We start from the raw sequence: 16,177 nt of genomic DNA, 5'->3' as shown, positions 1-16,177 counted from the left end.
TTGGAATTTAGCATAGCGACTATCTTTCCTGAAAGAGTACCCTAGGAGCTCTTTTTGCAATTTGGGGTTATAAGTCTACATCTCAGGATGAAAAATACCAGAAAAATATTTGAAACATTAATTCAGTTAAAATATTTGAAGCTACCATTCTAGAAAATGTATTTTCTAGTTGTTTGTTCTTAGTCCTTCAGAAAAATTTTATAATCATTACACTAATTTTCAACTTTAGTAAATATGGACGTTAATATTTTATTGACAGTGTAATTCAAGGTTATAGAATGAACCGAGGATCAAAATCGCTCACATCACCGTGTGCCTGCTCTTCCTCTTCCCATTTTAAAATTTTAACTACTAAAAACAGTGCTTTCTTGTGACTGGTCTGGCAAAATTAACAAAGCAGTATGACTTCTGAAATTTTTATATTTATGTTCCATAAACAACAGAAAAGAAACAGATTTTCAAATGTAATGCACTATAAGAGCAATAAATTAATAAGTACACTGACATCTGATTCTCACACAAATTCAAGATCATAATTATTTCTAAAGAAATAATTCAAATCGATTTAAGGTAACTATACATTCCTATAACATAGCTTATAGCTTACAGTGTACATTGTGCTTTTAAGTGCCTTACATGTAATTTAATCTTCATCCTTGTAAGCAAGACATCTACACTGTTCTTTTCGAGAAAAAGTAAAATGGTAGAAATACAGTGTTTTGCTCACTTATCATTGAGTCAGCAGCACATTAGATACATAAATAACACTTAATGGTTTTTAAAAATATCCCATAAATAATATGAAAATCCACAGTACAGACGTGTCCCCCAATTTTTCTTTACCATTACATAGTTTTTTTAAAGAATGTTTCATGTACTACAAACATTAATAAGTCAGTATGTGAAATTTCAATATTCTAAGATATTCTGAATTACTAAAACTATCCACTACTGTTTCATGCTGTGCCATAGGATAGAAAATTATATGAGTGTGGCAAAGGTTAAAAGATAAGTGCCACTAGGGAAGAGACCACTGTATGATTTGAGGTCACTGAGAACAGTCAACACTCAGCAGGCCCAAGTGGCCCAGCCTTTACTTAAATAGCAAAGGATAAAGGGGATATAAGAATCAGCCCTTGGCAGTGCATGGAGCCCTCCTGGCCAGCAAATCCACTCCACAGCCAGCGTGTAGTGAATACAGAATGTGTGGTTCCCATTATTTCTCTGGAGTAGTTGTTTTCCTCCCTTAAACTTAAAAAAGTTTCTTAAAAAAGAAAATCAAGTTTGATTGAGACCAGGCAGGCATGGCAAAGTTTAGACTTCATAGCAGATCTCACCATTTCAGTGAACATTTTCACTGTAAGAGAAGTCAGTGTCATCTGCAAAGAGAGACAATTGTACTTCCTTCATGATATATATAGAAAACCCCTGAATATGTCACCAAAAAACTGTTAGAAATAAAGAATCAACAAATTCAGTCAAGTTATAGGATACAAAATCAATACACAAAAATCAGTTGTTTCTATAGACTAACAAAAGTAAGAGAAATCAAAGTGAAATTAAGAAAACCCACTTATAATTGCATCAAAAAGAATACCTAGGAATAAATTTAACCAGAGATGAAAGATTGATACACAGAAAACTACCAGATGTTGATGAAAGAAATTAAAGAAGATACAAATAAATGGAAAAATGCTCTGTGTTCAAGGTCTGGAAGAATTATAAAATTTATAAAATGTCTGTACTACCCTAATTCAATGCAGTTACTACAGATTCAATGTAGTCCCTAACAAAAGTCCAATGGCATTTTTCACAGAGATCAAATAATCCTAAAAACAGTGTGGAACCACAAAAAACCGAATAGCCAAAGCAATCTTGAGAAAGAAGAACAAGTCTGGAAGCACCACACTTCCTTATTTCAAAATATATTACACAGCTGTAGTACTCAAAACAGTTGATATTGGCATAAAAAACAAACAAATGATTGAAACAGAATATAGAGCCCAGGTATATATATGGTCATTTAATTTATGATGAGAGAGTCAAGAATATACAATGGGGAGGGTCCCTAGGTGGCTCAGTCAGTTGAGCATTTGACTCTCGATTTTGGCTCAGGGCAAGACCTTGCAGTTTATGGGACTGAGCCCTGTGTCCGGTTTTGCATTACGCATGTGGAGCCTGCTTGGGATTCTCTCCCCATCTCTTTTCCTTTCCCCACTGTTCACATGCACACTCTGTCTCGAAATAAATAAACTTAAAAAATATATATATATATATATATGTATATATATACACACACACACACACACAATGGGGAAATGATAGTTTCTTCAATAAATAGTGTTGGGAAAACTGCACAGCCACATGCAGAACAATGAAAGATCACTATTTTACGCCATACACAAAAACTAAAATGGATTAAATAATGTATGACCATAAAACCCCTAGAAGAAGGAAGACAGAGGTAAGCACTTTGAAATTTGATGGTTTTTTTTGGATTTGATACCAAAAACAAAAAGTGGGACTACTTCAAACAAAAGAACTTATTTCTGTACATCAATAAAATGAAAACTAGGGGAGAATTTATTTACAGATCATATCTGATAGGTTAATATCAAAAACATAACTCCTACAACTCAACAGCATAAAAGCAAACAGTTAATTGGAAAATGGTCAGAGGAACTGAATAGACATTTTTTGAAAAAAGTCATACAAATAGCCAACAGTTACATAGAGAAGTGTTCAACACCCCTAATCAGAAAAATGCAAATCAAAACCACAATGGGATATTACCTCATGCCTGTTAGAGTGACTACTATCAAAAAGACAAGAAATAACAAGTATTGGCAAGGATGTGGAGGAAGGGGAGCTCTCATGCACTGTTAGTGGAACTGTAAGTTGGTGCAGCCACCATGGAAAACGGTATGAAGTTTCCCCAAAAAATTAAACCTAGAACTACCATAGGATCTAGCAATTCCACATCTGGGTATATATTTAAAGGGAACGTTATCACTATCTGGAAGAGATCTACACCCGTCTGTTCCCTGTAGTATTTACAATAGCCAAGATGTGGAAACAACCTAAATCCATCAGCGGTTGAATAAGGAAAATGTGATACATATATACACAATGGAGTATTTAGCAGCCATAAAGAAGGTAATCTTGTCATTTGCAAAAACATGGATGAGCCCTTAAGAGTATTATAGGTAAGATAAGTTAGAGAAAGACAAATGCTATATGATCTCACTTATATGCAGAATTAAAAAAAAAAAAAATCAAAGTCAACAGCAACAAATTGGTGGTTTCCAGAGGAGGAGGGTGGGGAGTGAGTGAGTGAAATGGGCAAAGAGGGTCAAAGGTACAAACTTCCAGTTGTAAAATAAATAAGTCATGGGATGTCATGTACAACATGGGGACTATAATAAACAGTACTGTATTGTATATTTGAAAGTTAAGAGAATAGACCTTAAAAGTTCTTATCACAAGAAAAAAGTTATAACTGTGAAGTGATGGATGTTATTGTGGTGACCATTTAGATATATATACATAAATCATGTGGCACACTTTAAGCTAATACCATGTTACATGTCAGTTATATCTCAGTAAAGCTGATCAAAAAAAGTCAATATTGAGATTAGCTAGATTGTGTTTAAAAGTTTCTCTAGGGGCTCCTGGATGACTCAGTTGGTTGAGCATCCGATTTTTGGTTTTGGCTTGGGTTATGATCTCATGGTTCCTGAATTCGAGCCCCACATCAGGGTCAATGCTGGCCACGTGGAACCTGCTTGGGATTCTGTCTCTCCCTATCTCTCTGCTCCTCCCTCCCCTGCTTAAGTGCTCTCTCTCTCTCACTCTCTCTCAAAACAAATATTTTTAAAAAAACTTTCTCTATTGCATAGATGTAATTCTTTTTTTTTTTTAAAGTGTTTTATTTATTTCTGAGAGAAAGAGACAGCGTGAGCAGGGGAGGGTCAGAGAGAGAGGGAGACACAGAATCTGAAACAGGCTCCAGGCTCTGAGCTGTCAGCACAGAGCCCGACGCGGGGCTCAAACCCACGAACCATGAGATAGGACCTGAGCTGAAGTCGGACGCTTAACTGAGCCACCCAGGCGCCCCTGCATAGATGTAATTCTTGACATTTTTTTTTTAATGAAATTGCTTATATTGCTAAAATTACAATTCTACAAAGAAAACATCCTGTAAATGTTTTTAAGATGTAATATAATGCATTCCCTTAAAATATATTTGTAGAGAATTTGGAAAGAAAGCTACAAGTTTTACACTTTTTTAAAAACTTCATGTACTCTGAAAGGTTTAATTAACAGCTTTTTTTGGGAAATGTATCTTTTTTAAGGAAGTAGTTTATAAACTTACAGTGAGATCATTGTCACAAAATATTTAAAAATGTCAATTGCATATTAAATAAATTTGTTTTAAAAATTAAGTATACATCAAAAATAATTTCTTAAACTGGAAAAATTAATGTTTAATTTTATTAAGCAAAATTTTGATTCTAAAGAATGTATCCTTTGCTTGGAATCTAAAATTTATAGCTAAAGCCAGCAGGTGTCACTGTGATAACAGATTTGTTTTCTTTTCCCCTCCTTTTAAGCAGTTCTGTGTACATATGAACAAAGTGTAAGAGATAATGAATTTAAGTTATAGCAGTGAACAAAAATACTAGAATGTAGAAAAGTATGTACAAGATGTCAGGCAGGTTAGGAGTGCTTTTGAGAATTGTATTTTTTCCTAACTTTCTTCCTGTCTCAAACATACATAATTGATGTGAGGGTTTTATCAGCAGTAAAAGTATATAGAAAAAAATCCCAGGTGGTGTTTTGGACTTTATACTGAAGTATATTAACTAGCAAACCGGTGATTGGTTACCTCTGTGTAACCAAAATCAAGAAACAGCATTACCAGGGGTGTCTGCGTGGCTCAGTTCGTTGAGCATCCAACTCTTGATTTCAGCTCAGGTCAAGATCTCACGGTTTGTGGGTTCAAGCCCCACACTGGACTCTGCACTGACTGCGTGGAGCCTGTGTGGGATTCTCTGTCTCCCTCTCTCTCTGCTCCTCTCCCACCCACTCTCTGTCTCATTCTCAGAATAAATAAACATTAAAAAATTAAAATAAAAAAAAGAAACAGCTTTCCCAGGAATGTTTTCAAATGAATTTTGAAAAACTCTTGGTCCTTTACTCCAAATAAAGGGAGAGTTATAATTTCTAAATGAATGTTTAGAGATAAACATGTAATTGGTAGAAAATAGTAGGAATTGAAGAGCTGGTTGTCAGGGTATTTCCCCCCCACCTAGTATGGAAGCCAAAGTAAGATTTAATAAGCATTTATTCCTTGGTGCATTGTGCAGTCTGGACTTGATTCCAAGAGAAATATAATCAATATGGCATTCAATCTTAAAGGAATTTATAATCAAGTTGTACATATATAATACTAGAAAAGCCAAGACTGTAATAATATATCAAAGACCATAATATTATATGTCAAAAAATATATACATACATATATATGTATGTGTGTGTATAGACACACACACACACACACACACACACATACACACACTCCATAATACATAAGTGAATTCCAGGTAGGAGCCATCTTTGTGAATTATGGTCAGAGAATCGTTCTTAATACAGATAAAACTTGAATTCATTAGGTCTTAGAGAATGAAAAGGATGGCAAAATATGTCTGGTTCAGTTTAGTTCAGTAAGCATTTATGGAGCACCTATATTCTAGCCACTCTCTTCCTCAATAGATACTAGGGATAGAGAAGTGAATAAAGGTTCGTTTCTGCCCTTGTTTACCAAAAACACAGATGGAAATACTCCCAGCAAATTCAAAAGAGTAATTCGTAGACTCTTCGATGTTGAAAACAGTGCTAGGGAGGACTAGGTTTTGAAAAGCACACTGGTTTGGGAGCTAAAAGGCCGGCTTTAGTCATACCCTCACTAAATTTATACAGGGACTTAAACACATCACTTAGAAAATTTTCACATCATTTCCAACTTTAGTAATTTGCGTTTACCCTATAGGTAATGAGACTATTAGAATAAGTGGCACTATGAAAGTTACAGGAAGGTTACTCTGTCGACTCAGAGGTATGACTGATTGTTAGAGGAAATTACTAACCTGCTCATAGATCTTGAGAATGTAGCTGAAAACAGCAGTTGCTAGTCTAGACAGGGCAAGGTTAGAAATGAAGATCTTGGTTTGGAATTTAAGGTAGTGGGGATTTTTAACATCCATATATAGATATGTTTATGTGCTATTTGTATTACTTATGCCAATTACTAGCACAGTTTCTGATTTAGATAATCAACCCCATTTCCCTTTTATATGCATTCTTACTTGTTTTCCCAAGTAACTGAATTTTTCTTTTGAGAATATGATCACTATAAATTAGGAAAGTAAAAAAGACATTGAAGGGTCTTTTCTTCATCTTTTAGATATGTTGCTTTTATATAATTAGCGAGAAAATGCTATGGGGTTTTATTAAGCAGCTACCCCTATTTAAGGATTTCCCATTTCCTTTCCCAGAAGACTAAATTGTTCAAGGACAAAGAATGTGTTTTATGCGGTTTTGTGTCCCATGCTGAGAACATGTGCTGACTATGATTTAAAACAAGGGAAATTCTTTTTTTTTAATTTTTTTTTACAAATAGTTGATTGTCAAATTGGTTTCCATATAACACCCAGTGCTCATCCCCACAAGTGCCCTCCTCCATGCCCATCTCCCCCCTCCCTCCCACATCCATCAGTCCTCAGTTTGTTTCTCAGCATTCAAGAGTCTCTCATGGTTTGCCTCTCTCCCTTTCCCCCACCATTTCCCCCCTTCTTCTCCCCCATGGTCCTCAGTTAAGTTCCTCCTAATCCTCCTATACGTGCAAACATGTGATATTTCTCTGCCTGACTTATTTCGCTAAGCATAACACCCTCAAGGTCCATCCATGTTGCTACACATGGCCAGATTTCATTGTTTCTCACTGTCATGTAGTATTCCATGGTATAGATAAACCACATCTTCTTGATCCATTTATCTGTTGATGGACACTTAGGCTCTTTCCATGTTTTAGCTATTGTGGAGAGTGCTGCTATGAACATTGGGGTACATGTGCTCCTATGCCTCAGCATTTCTGTATCCCTTGGGTAAATTCCTAGCAGTGCTATTGCTGGGTCATAGGGGAGTTCTATTGTTAGTTTCCTGAGGAACCTCCACACTGTTTTCCAGAGGGGCTGTACCAGTTTACATTCCCACCAACAGTGTAGGAGGGTGCCTGTAAAACAAGGGAAATTCTCTCCATCTTACAGAGCTAGTCATTGGTTTGGTAAAGGAAGATCTGAATTATCCATGCTGTTTACATTTGTGTTTTATAATGATTGAATATGAAGAAATAGGCTAGATTAGCGTTCCATTATTTTTAGTGTATACATACCATCAGGCTTCTGGTCTATCATCACCTAAGTTATAATATTTGCTATTTCTCTTAGGAAAGCTTTTAAGGTGAACCTTATACTGCAAAGACAGAAACGTGAAATCTTAACCTCTTTGAAACACACACGCGCGCGCACACACACACACAATTATTCCCAATTAACCAATATATACACATATTTTTTCTTTTTCCTAAAAACTTAGGTCATCTGTTTGGAACGTGGAATGAATCTCTGGGTGGAAATAATGATGTACATAGTGATTAGGCTCTTAGCTAGCCCATAAAAACTATTAGGTCTCAAAATATTGTGGTACCATTAGTAGTATCAGAAGTATGTAATGCTGTAAGCCACTATATATATTTTTTTAAGAAATGTATCCAGATTTTCAACCTGAGAGACCTGGAGTGAACCCCTCTTGCTGTAGCTTGGAAGATAGTGTTGCCAGGTAGGAACAGAGGAAGGAAGAATCCCTTAGTTCATGAAGAGAGACTTCTACAGTTTAAGCCAGATCTTTCCTTGTCCGCAGTCCTGGCCTCTCACCAGTCAGCTTGCGTTTCTATTGTTACTCTTACTGCCTCAGACAGAAAGTTCTCCATCTGATTTCCAAATGAGGTCACAGTCTTCTCTGGTGCTGAAGAGATTTTGGAATTCTCATTATGATTTGTTAAGCATAGGAAGCAGAGACAGAAAAGAAGCACCTTTCCCTACCACCACCATGCACACTCATACATTTTAAATGTCTTCAGGTGAGGGTCGATGGAGGCAGGTGGGTGGGGGGATGGGTTAGATGGGTGATGGGGATTAAGGGGATCCTTCACACATCGCCCTTGTGATGAGCCCTGGGTGTTGGATGTAAGTCGTGAATCAATTAATTCTACTCCTGACCCCGATATTGCACTGTATGTTAACTAAAATTTAAATAAAAATTTTTAAAAATGTACTCAGATGACAATGATAGCTTTTTAAACCCACCACTGGATAAAGGTGTCTTCATTTGCAGGTTCAATGAACTTCAAACATTTTGTCTGAGGGTCTCTCAAATGTGGGATGTTGTGTGAGGTGACTGAGTTGGCTGTGAGGGTGCTGCCTAAGGGCTTTCTTTGGGACTTGAGAAATGACAAGTGGCTGTAGAGAGCAACTCCCAAAGGTTTATTTCCATTTCCTTCTCTTCCCTTCTTTCGTGCCCCAAGTAGTCTTCCCGTCACAGATCCGGGTTACCATGAAGTGAGTTAGGGTGGTGTTGGAGATCCCAGGTCCCAATGGTGTATACAATTATAAGATGGTAACAAGACACCTTCCTATATCTGACATACGTGTATATGTGTATCTCTTGCATTGCTCTTGGGTTTATTGTCTTATAATCTCATGTAAGTATCTTCTTAAGGTCCCAGGGTGAGACTGTACCTGAGTGCTGGAATGCATGGCCACTACTGTCAATCACCTGGGAAAGTGGTAACTCTTAGGACCCAGTGGGTTGAGGTCCTCTCCCCTCACCCATCCCCTTCCCTTCTCATCTGGACTTTCAGAAATCTGGGCACACTTGACAGCATTCCAGGTGGGTTGGAGTTACAGATAACCTCTGCCACATGGAGCTAGTCAGGGAGTCATCTTGATAGGAGTGCTTGAGCCCAAGCTGCATGAGTTCTGTTTTGTAAACCAGATTATCTAGTTTTATTTTATGGCTGTTTCCATTTTGTAGCCTCCAGATCCTTGGCGAAACCTTTTTTCAATGTTCCAACATGACCTCAGCTGTGTGTGATGGGAGGGGCTTGGGGGTGGATTTGGGGAAGTAGTTGTCCCTCACATGGTGGTGACAGCAGGGACAGGTCTCCAAGGGAGAAGGTGGGCATTATACCTGTGAGGTCTGCTTATTATTTGCCAGTGGACATTTCATCCGTGCAGCCCATCTAGGGGCATCTAGATTTGACTTGAGTAAAGAAGAGGGCAAATTCCCTTTTTAAGTGTTCAGGAAAGGAAAAAATCTACTGTTACTTGAAAGTAAGAGGCAATACTCATAGTTGCTATGGCCGGCTGACCGACTAAGCCAAGTTTAGATGCCCATTTGTAGGCCACCTTGTATCCTAAAGAAGCAACAAAACAAGACTTTGATTAAATGTGTACAAAAGAGGGGTGCCTGGGTGGCTCAGTCAGTTGAGCATCTGGCTTCGGCTCAGGTCATGATCTCGTGGTTCATGAGTTCAAGCCCTGTGTTGGGCTCTGTGATGACAGCTCAGAACCTGGAGCCTGCTTCAGGTTCTGTGTGTGTGTGAGTGTGTGTGTGTGTGAGTGTGTGTGTGTGTCTTCCCCTCCCCAGCTCACTCTATCTCTCTCTCTCAAAAATAAATAAACATTAAAAACAATTTTTTAAATGTATACAGAAGAAAAATGCATGTTTCAAACATTAGTTATAGCCAGTTAAACTAACTTCTTTTATTTCCACTTTTTCAAATGAAAAGATAAAAATTTCGAGCTCATGCAAAATCATTTATTTAACAGATTACAAATGTGTTATAACTAGCACCCAGACTAAAGATGCCTTCTAGAGGCACCACCTTGACCCACAGCTACTGCTCCATTTGTCTGCTCACATTTATAGTAAAATGCCTGAAAATGTGCTGCTGTCTCCACTTACCTTACCTTGTATTCTCCCTTGGGGTCTCTCTAGCCTGCTTTTCAGTCCACTGAAACCCCTCTCGTCAAGGTCCCCAGCAGCCTCTATCACGACAAATCTGTGGAGTTCACAGTTTTCTACCTCAGCACTTGACACTGTTGATTACTCCCTCCTTCTCGAAACACTTTCTCCACTTGGCTCTCTGATCGCCACACATGTGCAGCGTGCCTTCCACCTCTCTGGGCATTCCTCTTCTTTCCAGCCTCTAATTTTATATGTGCCTCTGAGTCAGACCTCCAACCTGTTGTCTTCCCCACAGCCAGTCCCACAACTTTAACTCTCCCCATTTATATCTCTAGCCCTGACTTTTCCCCCCACACTTTCAAAAATACGCCTGATCAGCTTCCCTACTTAGATATCTAAAAGGTATCAAACTTCAGCGTCTCAGCAGAACCCTTAATGCCCCTTCCTCCCAAACTGTCCCTCTCCCCGTCTTCCAAACGCCATGAGTATGAGGCTCCACCATGTATCCAGTTGCCTGGATCAAAATCTAGGCATTGTGCTTGATTCTTTGTCACACACCACATCCAGTACATCCTTTAGCTAGTTTGGCTCCACCTTCATATAATATCCCAAGTCTAACCATCAGTTTTTGCCAGCTCACTGCTACAGCTCTAGTCTAGGCCACTCTTGGTTTTCTACCTAGATCTTAGATCCTAGACTAACTGCTTCGTGACCAGTCTCCTTGCTTCCGCTCTTGCTCCCACCAATTCATTTCCCTCACAGCAACCACGTGTCTTTTAGAAAGCACACATCAGATCATTGTCATTCACCTGCTTAAAACTTACTACATCCTCTCCCACTCAACAAAATCCATACTTCTCGGTATGGCCTATGAGGTCCTGTCTGTGTCGCCTTTAATCTCCTCCCCCTGTGCACATTTGCTTTAGTTTCATCTAGCGTGCTGGCTTTCTTGCTGGTCTTCAAACATATCCAAGCTTATTTCCACCCAGAAGCCTCTGACTGACATACTTTTTCCCCATATACAATGAAGACGCCATCCCCCATGTTCTTTAGCTCCCTGGTCAAAATGTTACCTCCTCAGAGAGGCCTTCCCTGACCACTCGGCCCAAAATGGCAACCTCACATTTGTATTTAATGTCCCCTGACTGATATATAATAAGCTCCATGAGAGCAGAAACCTCATCCATCTTACCCATTCTGTATTCACAGTGCCTAGCCTATGGGACTTATTGGGACTTATTGATTGGATGGATGGATGGATGGATGGATGGGTGGGTGGATGGTTGGGTGGTAGATGGGGGGTAGGGGGGTGGATGAGTAGACGGGTGGATGGATGGTTGGGTGGTAGATGGGGGGGTTGGGGGGTGGATGGATAGATGGATGGGAAGATATACTGTAGCCTAGCACTCTTCACCTGTATTTCTTCATACCTGATTTTTTAAAAGTGTAAAATGTAAAAAATGTAAGAACTGAAGTATTTCTTAATAGTTTAATTCTACATTTGGTAATGTATTTTTAAAAAAAAACTTTAGAGATAATGTATTCTTAAACTTTTGAATGACAATGCTAGGCATATATATTTCGTATAAATGGCTTTCTCTTTATTGACCTATCCTGTAATATAGTAATATGCTGTTCAAGGGGAAAATAAAACTTCTCTACTGCAACTATTGGAAACTCATGTTGAATCATAATAGAGACTCTTCATAGAAAATTCTCAGTACTTCTCATTTCATTAGCAAACCATCAAAATAATAACCTCTGTTAAGAGAAGGTATGACGATTGTAACATACATAACTGAATCAGACAGAAGTGTCTGAAAACCACGAAAGATGGGGTGGCTGAGGGGGTAAAAGTGTCCACTGTGAGTTCAATTCCACCTTTGCCACTTATTTAGGTGACCACGGGCAGGTTACTTAACTGCTCCGTGCCTCAGTTTCCTCATTTGTAAAATAAGGGTGGCGAAAGTACTAAAACTTACCTCATAGGTTTGTTCTGAGGATTAAGTGAGCTAACTTATGTAATATATTTACAATGTAACCTGATGTGTAAGTACCATACTTAATGTTTGAGGTTTTCTGTAAACAGTTTTATCATCATCATCATCATCGATTCTAGATGTCCATTTGGCAATTTACTCTTTGCGGTCCATCCATAAAAAAGTTGATAGGTCATGATTGTAAGTAGTTTAAGCTCCTTAAAGTGAAGTCCCCAGCAGTTCCCCTTGGAGCACTTAACTGGATTAGACTGCTTTCTATGATCTTAAAATACATACGAAAGCCAAAGAAATACTAGTTTTGTAAATCCTTAGATGACACACCCATACAGCTGGTACCACAAATGATGTCACATTTCAGGAAGATCAGCTAATATGTTCCATGGAATCAAAGGTACTTCTCAGGATGAAATGTTTTACTTCTAGTTCCCAAGCTGGTCTTTGATTCAGACCCAAATTAGAGAAAAACCTAGCCTTTCAAACAGGTCTTTGCCGACCCAATTTTGACAGCACTTAATTCACCAATGTTATTTATTACTACATTTAGTAATTTTGGTGAAATTTCTCATTTCTCAAAACACGTTTTGCTTACACCCTTTCAAAAGAATGTTGTTGGTATGTGGGTAGGTTGTCTGGGGCCAGCCTCTTATCTAGAGGCCAGAATCAGAAAGTCTGAGTTCAGCGAAGTGACTTACTTAGACTGCATGCTTTTGTTTTGTTTTGTTTAATAAGCATGTATGAGTGCTGCTAAAACACAGCGCTACCCCCATCTAAGAACAATGCCGCACACATCATTTCCTGAACTAATGGAGTTGGAAGGCAATTATCTACTCACAAAACAGGCTGAAACAACAGTTCCTGATATTCTTCTCAAATACTTTAACTTCCCAAGGAATCCGGAAAAAATAATTCCATGAGCCCATGTTGTGAATGAAGGTATGACATTTCAGTTTCCTTCACTGGAACCCAGTGACCAGCAGTAATGAATTACTACCCACTTGGCGTTACTAAGAGGGGCTCTGGCTGGGTAAGTTGTTTGTCTTTGCTTTGGGAACACTGTACTGCCTTGTAGCCTCTGGTGAGATGATGGCCTTGGGTCCTTTTTTTGTCAATTTCTGGGAACCTTCCCAAAGATTACCTGCAGCCTCTGGAACTATACTTATTTACAACATTGTTTTCCTTTTACTCCCGAAGAGAATTTGGGACTTCTGTTTCAATCTTTCCGATAAGAAATGGACACTTTCTAGAGAGAATGAATATCCATTTCATCAAAACATGTTTTTGAGTAGCATGAGAGCTTTTTGAACCCTGCAGGTCCTTTGTCTTTAATGCCGGTTGGTAGATACTCATAATAAGAGCTGTCTTCTGTGTGATCCTTCACAATCTGGCCATCACCAAGGTAGCCTAATCATGCTCATGGCAAACAATAGAAAATAAAATGTCTAATATTTAGACACTGCCTTCTGGAATTCTCATCTGGCACAATAAATTACTTCATTGCTTCATTACTTCATATTGCGGGTTTTCTTCTTTATGTCCGGAGAAAAAATTGGGGACAGTCATTTGGACTTGGAGCCTATACTATGCCAACTCTAAAGCCACTTGGAAGCTTCCAGAAGTTTGCCTGTTTGAAATTTCATCTGAATATTGGACTTCGTGTTGACATATCCTCCCTATGAAATAAGAGGCATAATATATTGTGTGTAAGCGTCACGGGGAGTGACATTTAGCAGAATGAAGAGAAACTTGAGACACTTCATTAGGGAGGTTGCATAAGCTGCATCCAGAAGTTTTCCACCGTAGGGTAGACTATATTCAGCCTGCCTTGTTTAGGTATTCTTAAATCTTCTCCCTGTCTGGAAACATAGATACTAATTCAGTGTCTTTTCATTATGCTACATCCGAATCAAATTGTTTGACATGCTCACTGGTGAAATTTCTAACTTTCAGAAGTGCAGTGTGAAATTTGCATTTGAAATCGTTTATTTCTGATTTGTATTAGAAACCGACCAGTTCTTCAGAAATAGCGGAAATAGCTATATTGAGATTTCCTTCCTTTAAGATATCTTTCCATTTAGCGTGGCCCTCACTTGGCTGACCCGTGTGGTTGGCACCCTTCATCTAGCTCCTTCTAATGGCTGTTATGTTCACATTAGAGAATTCCTTAGCGCTTTTTCTTTTTTTTTTTCTTTTGCCTCCTGCTGACCCTTTTCAAGCCAAGAGGCTCAAATTGAGAAACTGTAGATGGAAATGGTCAATGTTTTAAAGAGGTAATGGATGAAATTGAGAACATCTAAAGAAGAGTCCGTGACAAAAGCTGAAAGCAAAAGTAGAGCCTGTGCCAGTACTCAGTACTGGATGGAAAGTAGACCATGTACGGTCTGGTTGGAAAGTAGGCCAGGTACGGCCCTGGGACTGTAGGTAAAGCAGTCCTTCTGGGTGGAAGAGGGCCAGGCATAAGCCTTGGTACTTTGTTCCTTCTGTGGAATGTGCCGGGGCCAGGTTCTGGTGGTCTTAGGTCTAATTTAAGAACTCAAAGAGAATGAACTGTGTCTGGAGCCTTAAATCAGTTGTCTTTGTTATTTGGCTATGGTTTGTATCAGTGGAATCATTTTTGGCTTCTTATTTTGGCTCACTCCCAGGATTGGCTTAACACAATAGTTAGCCAATTCTACAAATCCCAGTTACTTTAATAGTCTTTATAATGACCTCAGAGGGAAATCACCAGCTATGAATAATTAACACACCTGTGAAGCACTTACTAATTGCAGCCATACATATTTAAGGTTGGGCACTATTTTTAATATTTTCTAGTATCAACGTTATTTCCTCAGTCATATAGCAATTTGGAAGATATAGCTGGATTTTTAATAACAAGAGTTTGTTAGCCTTCAACAACCAGGTACATCACAGGCTGTAAGCAAAGAGAGCTAGAGTTTGATTCTCATTTTCAACTCATTGTTACCCAGGCTGGATAAATGATAAGTTACGAATCTGTATTTTCCATAATACCTTTTGATAAGCCTTTTCTAATATAGAATGCTCTTGTTCTAAGGGCTCCTTGGTGGCTCAGTCAGTTAAGCATCTGACTCTTGGTTTCAGCTCAGGTCATGATCTCATGGTTCATGAGTTTAAGTCCCATACGTTGGGCTCTGCAGGGTTCTGTGCTGACAGTGCAGAGCCTGCTTAGGATTCTCCCTCTTCCTCTCTCTCTACTCTTCCTCACCAACCCCCCCCCCACAAATAAATAAATAAATGTAAAAAAAAAAAAAAACACTTGTCTAAAGTTAAAAAAAATATTTTAATGTTCATTTAGTTTTGAGAGAGAGACAGAGCATGAGCCAAGAAGGGGCAGAGAGAGAGGGGGGGAGACACAGAATCTGAAGCAGGCTCCAGGCTCTGAGCTGTCAGCACAGAGCCCGATGCAGGGCTCGAAACCACGAACTATGAGATCATGACCTGAGCCGAAGTCCAGTGTTTAACTGACTGAGCCACCCTGGTACCCCAAGAACGCACTTGTTCTAAAGCAACTGTATCCAGGGGGCTGTGTTGCTAATCGAGCCAACATTTATCTAGTTCTTACTACGTATTTTGCAAAGTACAGGGGATGTAAACAGAATTTAATACGTAGCTATTGCCTATAAAATATTTTAGGTGGAGAAGCAAAGTCTAACTTAAAGGAAATAGTTGGAACATGATTTAAAATTAAATTTTAGATTTAGAAATTTAGAAATTTAGATTTAGAAATTTAAAATTAAAATTTAGATTTAATTGTACCTGGATGGTACAAGAGGAAGAGATCACTGTAGGCTGAAGTGGTTCATTCTTTCTTCCAAGGAGGCTTCATGAAAGAGATAGAAAGTAAAAGATGAGTGGAATATAATTGAACAGAAAAGAAAAGAGAAACATTTATGGAGCCTCTTGAATGCCAGATTTTTTGATAGTAGCTTCATATACATAATCTTATGAATCCATTACAGTAGACATATATATCCCTGTTTATACATGAGAGTCTTAAGGATTGGGTAGATTAAGTAGCTTGCTTAAGCTCACATAACGAGTAAGTTGCTAATCAGTAATGGTTAAGGTCA

At 38.5% G+C, this 16,177-nt stretch overlaps 1 long non-coding RNA gene across 1 annotated transcript in view; it reads left to right on the top strand.

Annotated features, from left to right (window-relative positions):
• The first annotated feature begins 13,005 nt into the window (after nucleotides 1-13,005).
• LOC120246802 overlaps nucleotides 13,006-16,177 on the top strand; it is a 59,747-nt gene continuing 56,575 nt past the window's right edge. Inside the window, exon 1 of the long non-coding RNA XR_005532150.1 lies at nucleotides 13,006-13,113. This is a non-coding gene — a long non-coding RNA (uncharacterized LOC120246802). The remainder of the gene's footprint in view (nucleotides 13,114-16,177) is intronic.

This window comes from Hyaena hyaena, unplaced genomic scaffold (assembly GCF_003009895.1).
Source record: "Hyaena hyaena isolate Hyena2069 unplaced genomic scaffold, ASM300989v1 scaffold_481, whole genome shotgun sequence".
NCBI lineage: Eukaryota > Metazoa > Chordata > Mammalia > Carnivora > Hyaenidae > Hyaena > Hyaena hyaena.
This window is presented reverse-complemented; position numbering and strand designations above follow the sequence as displayed.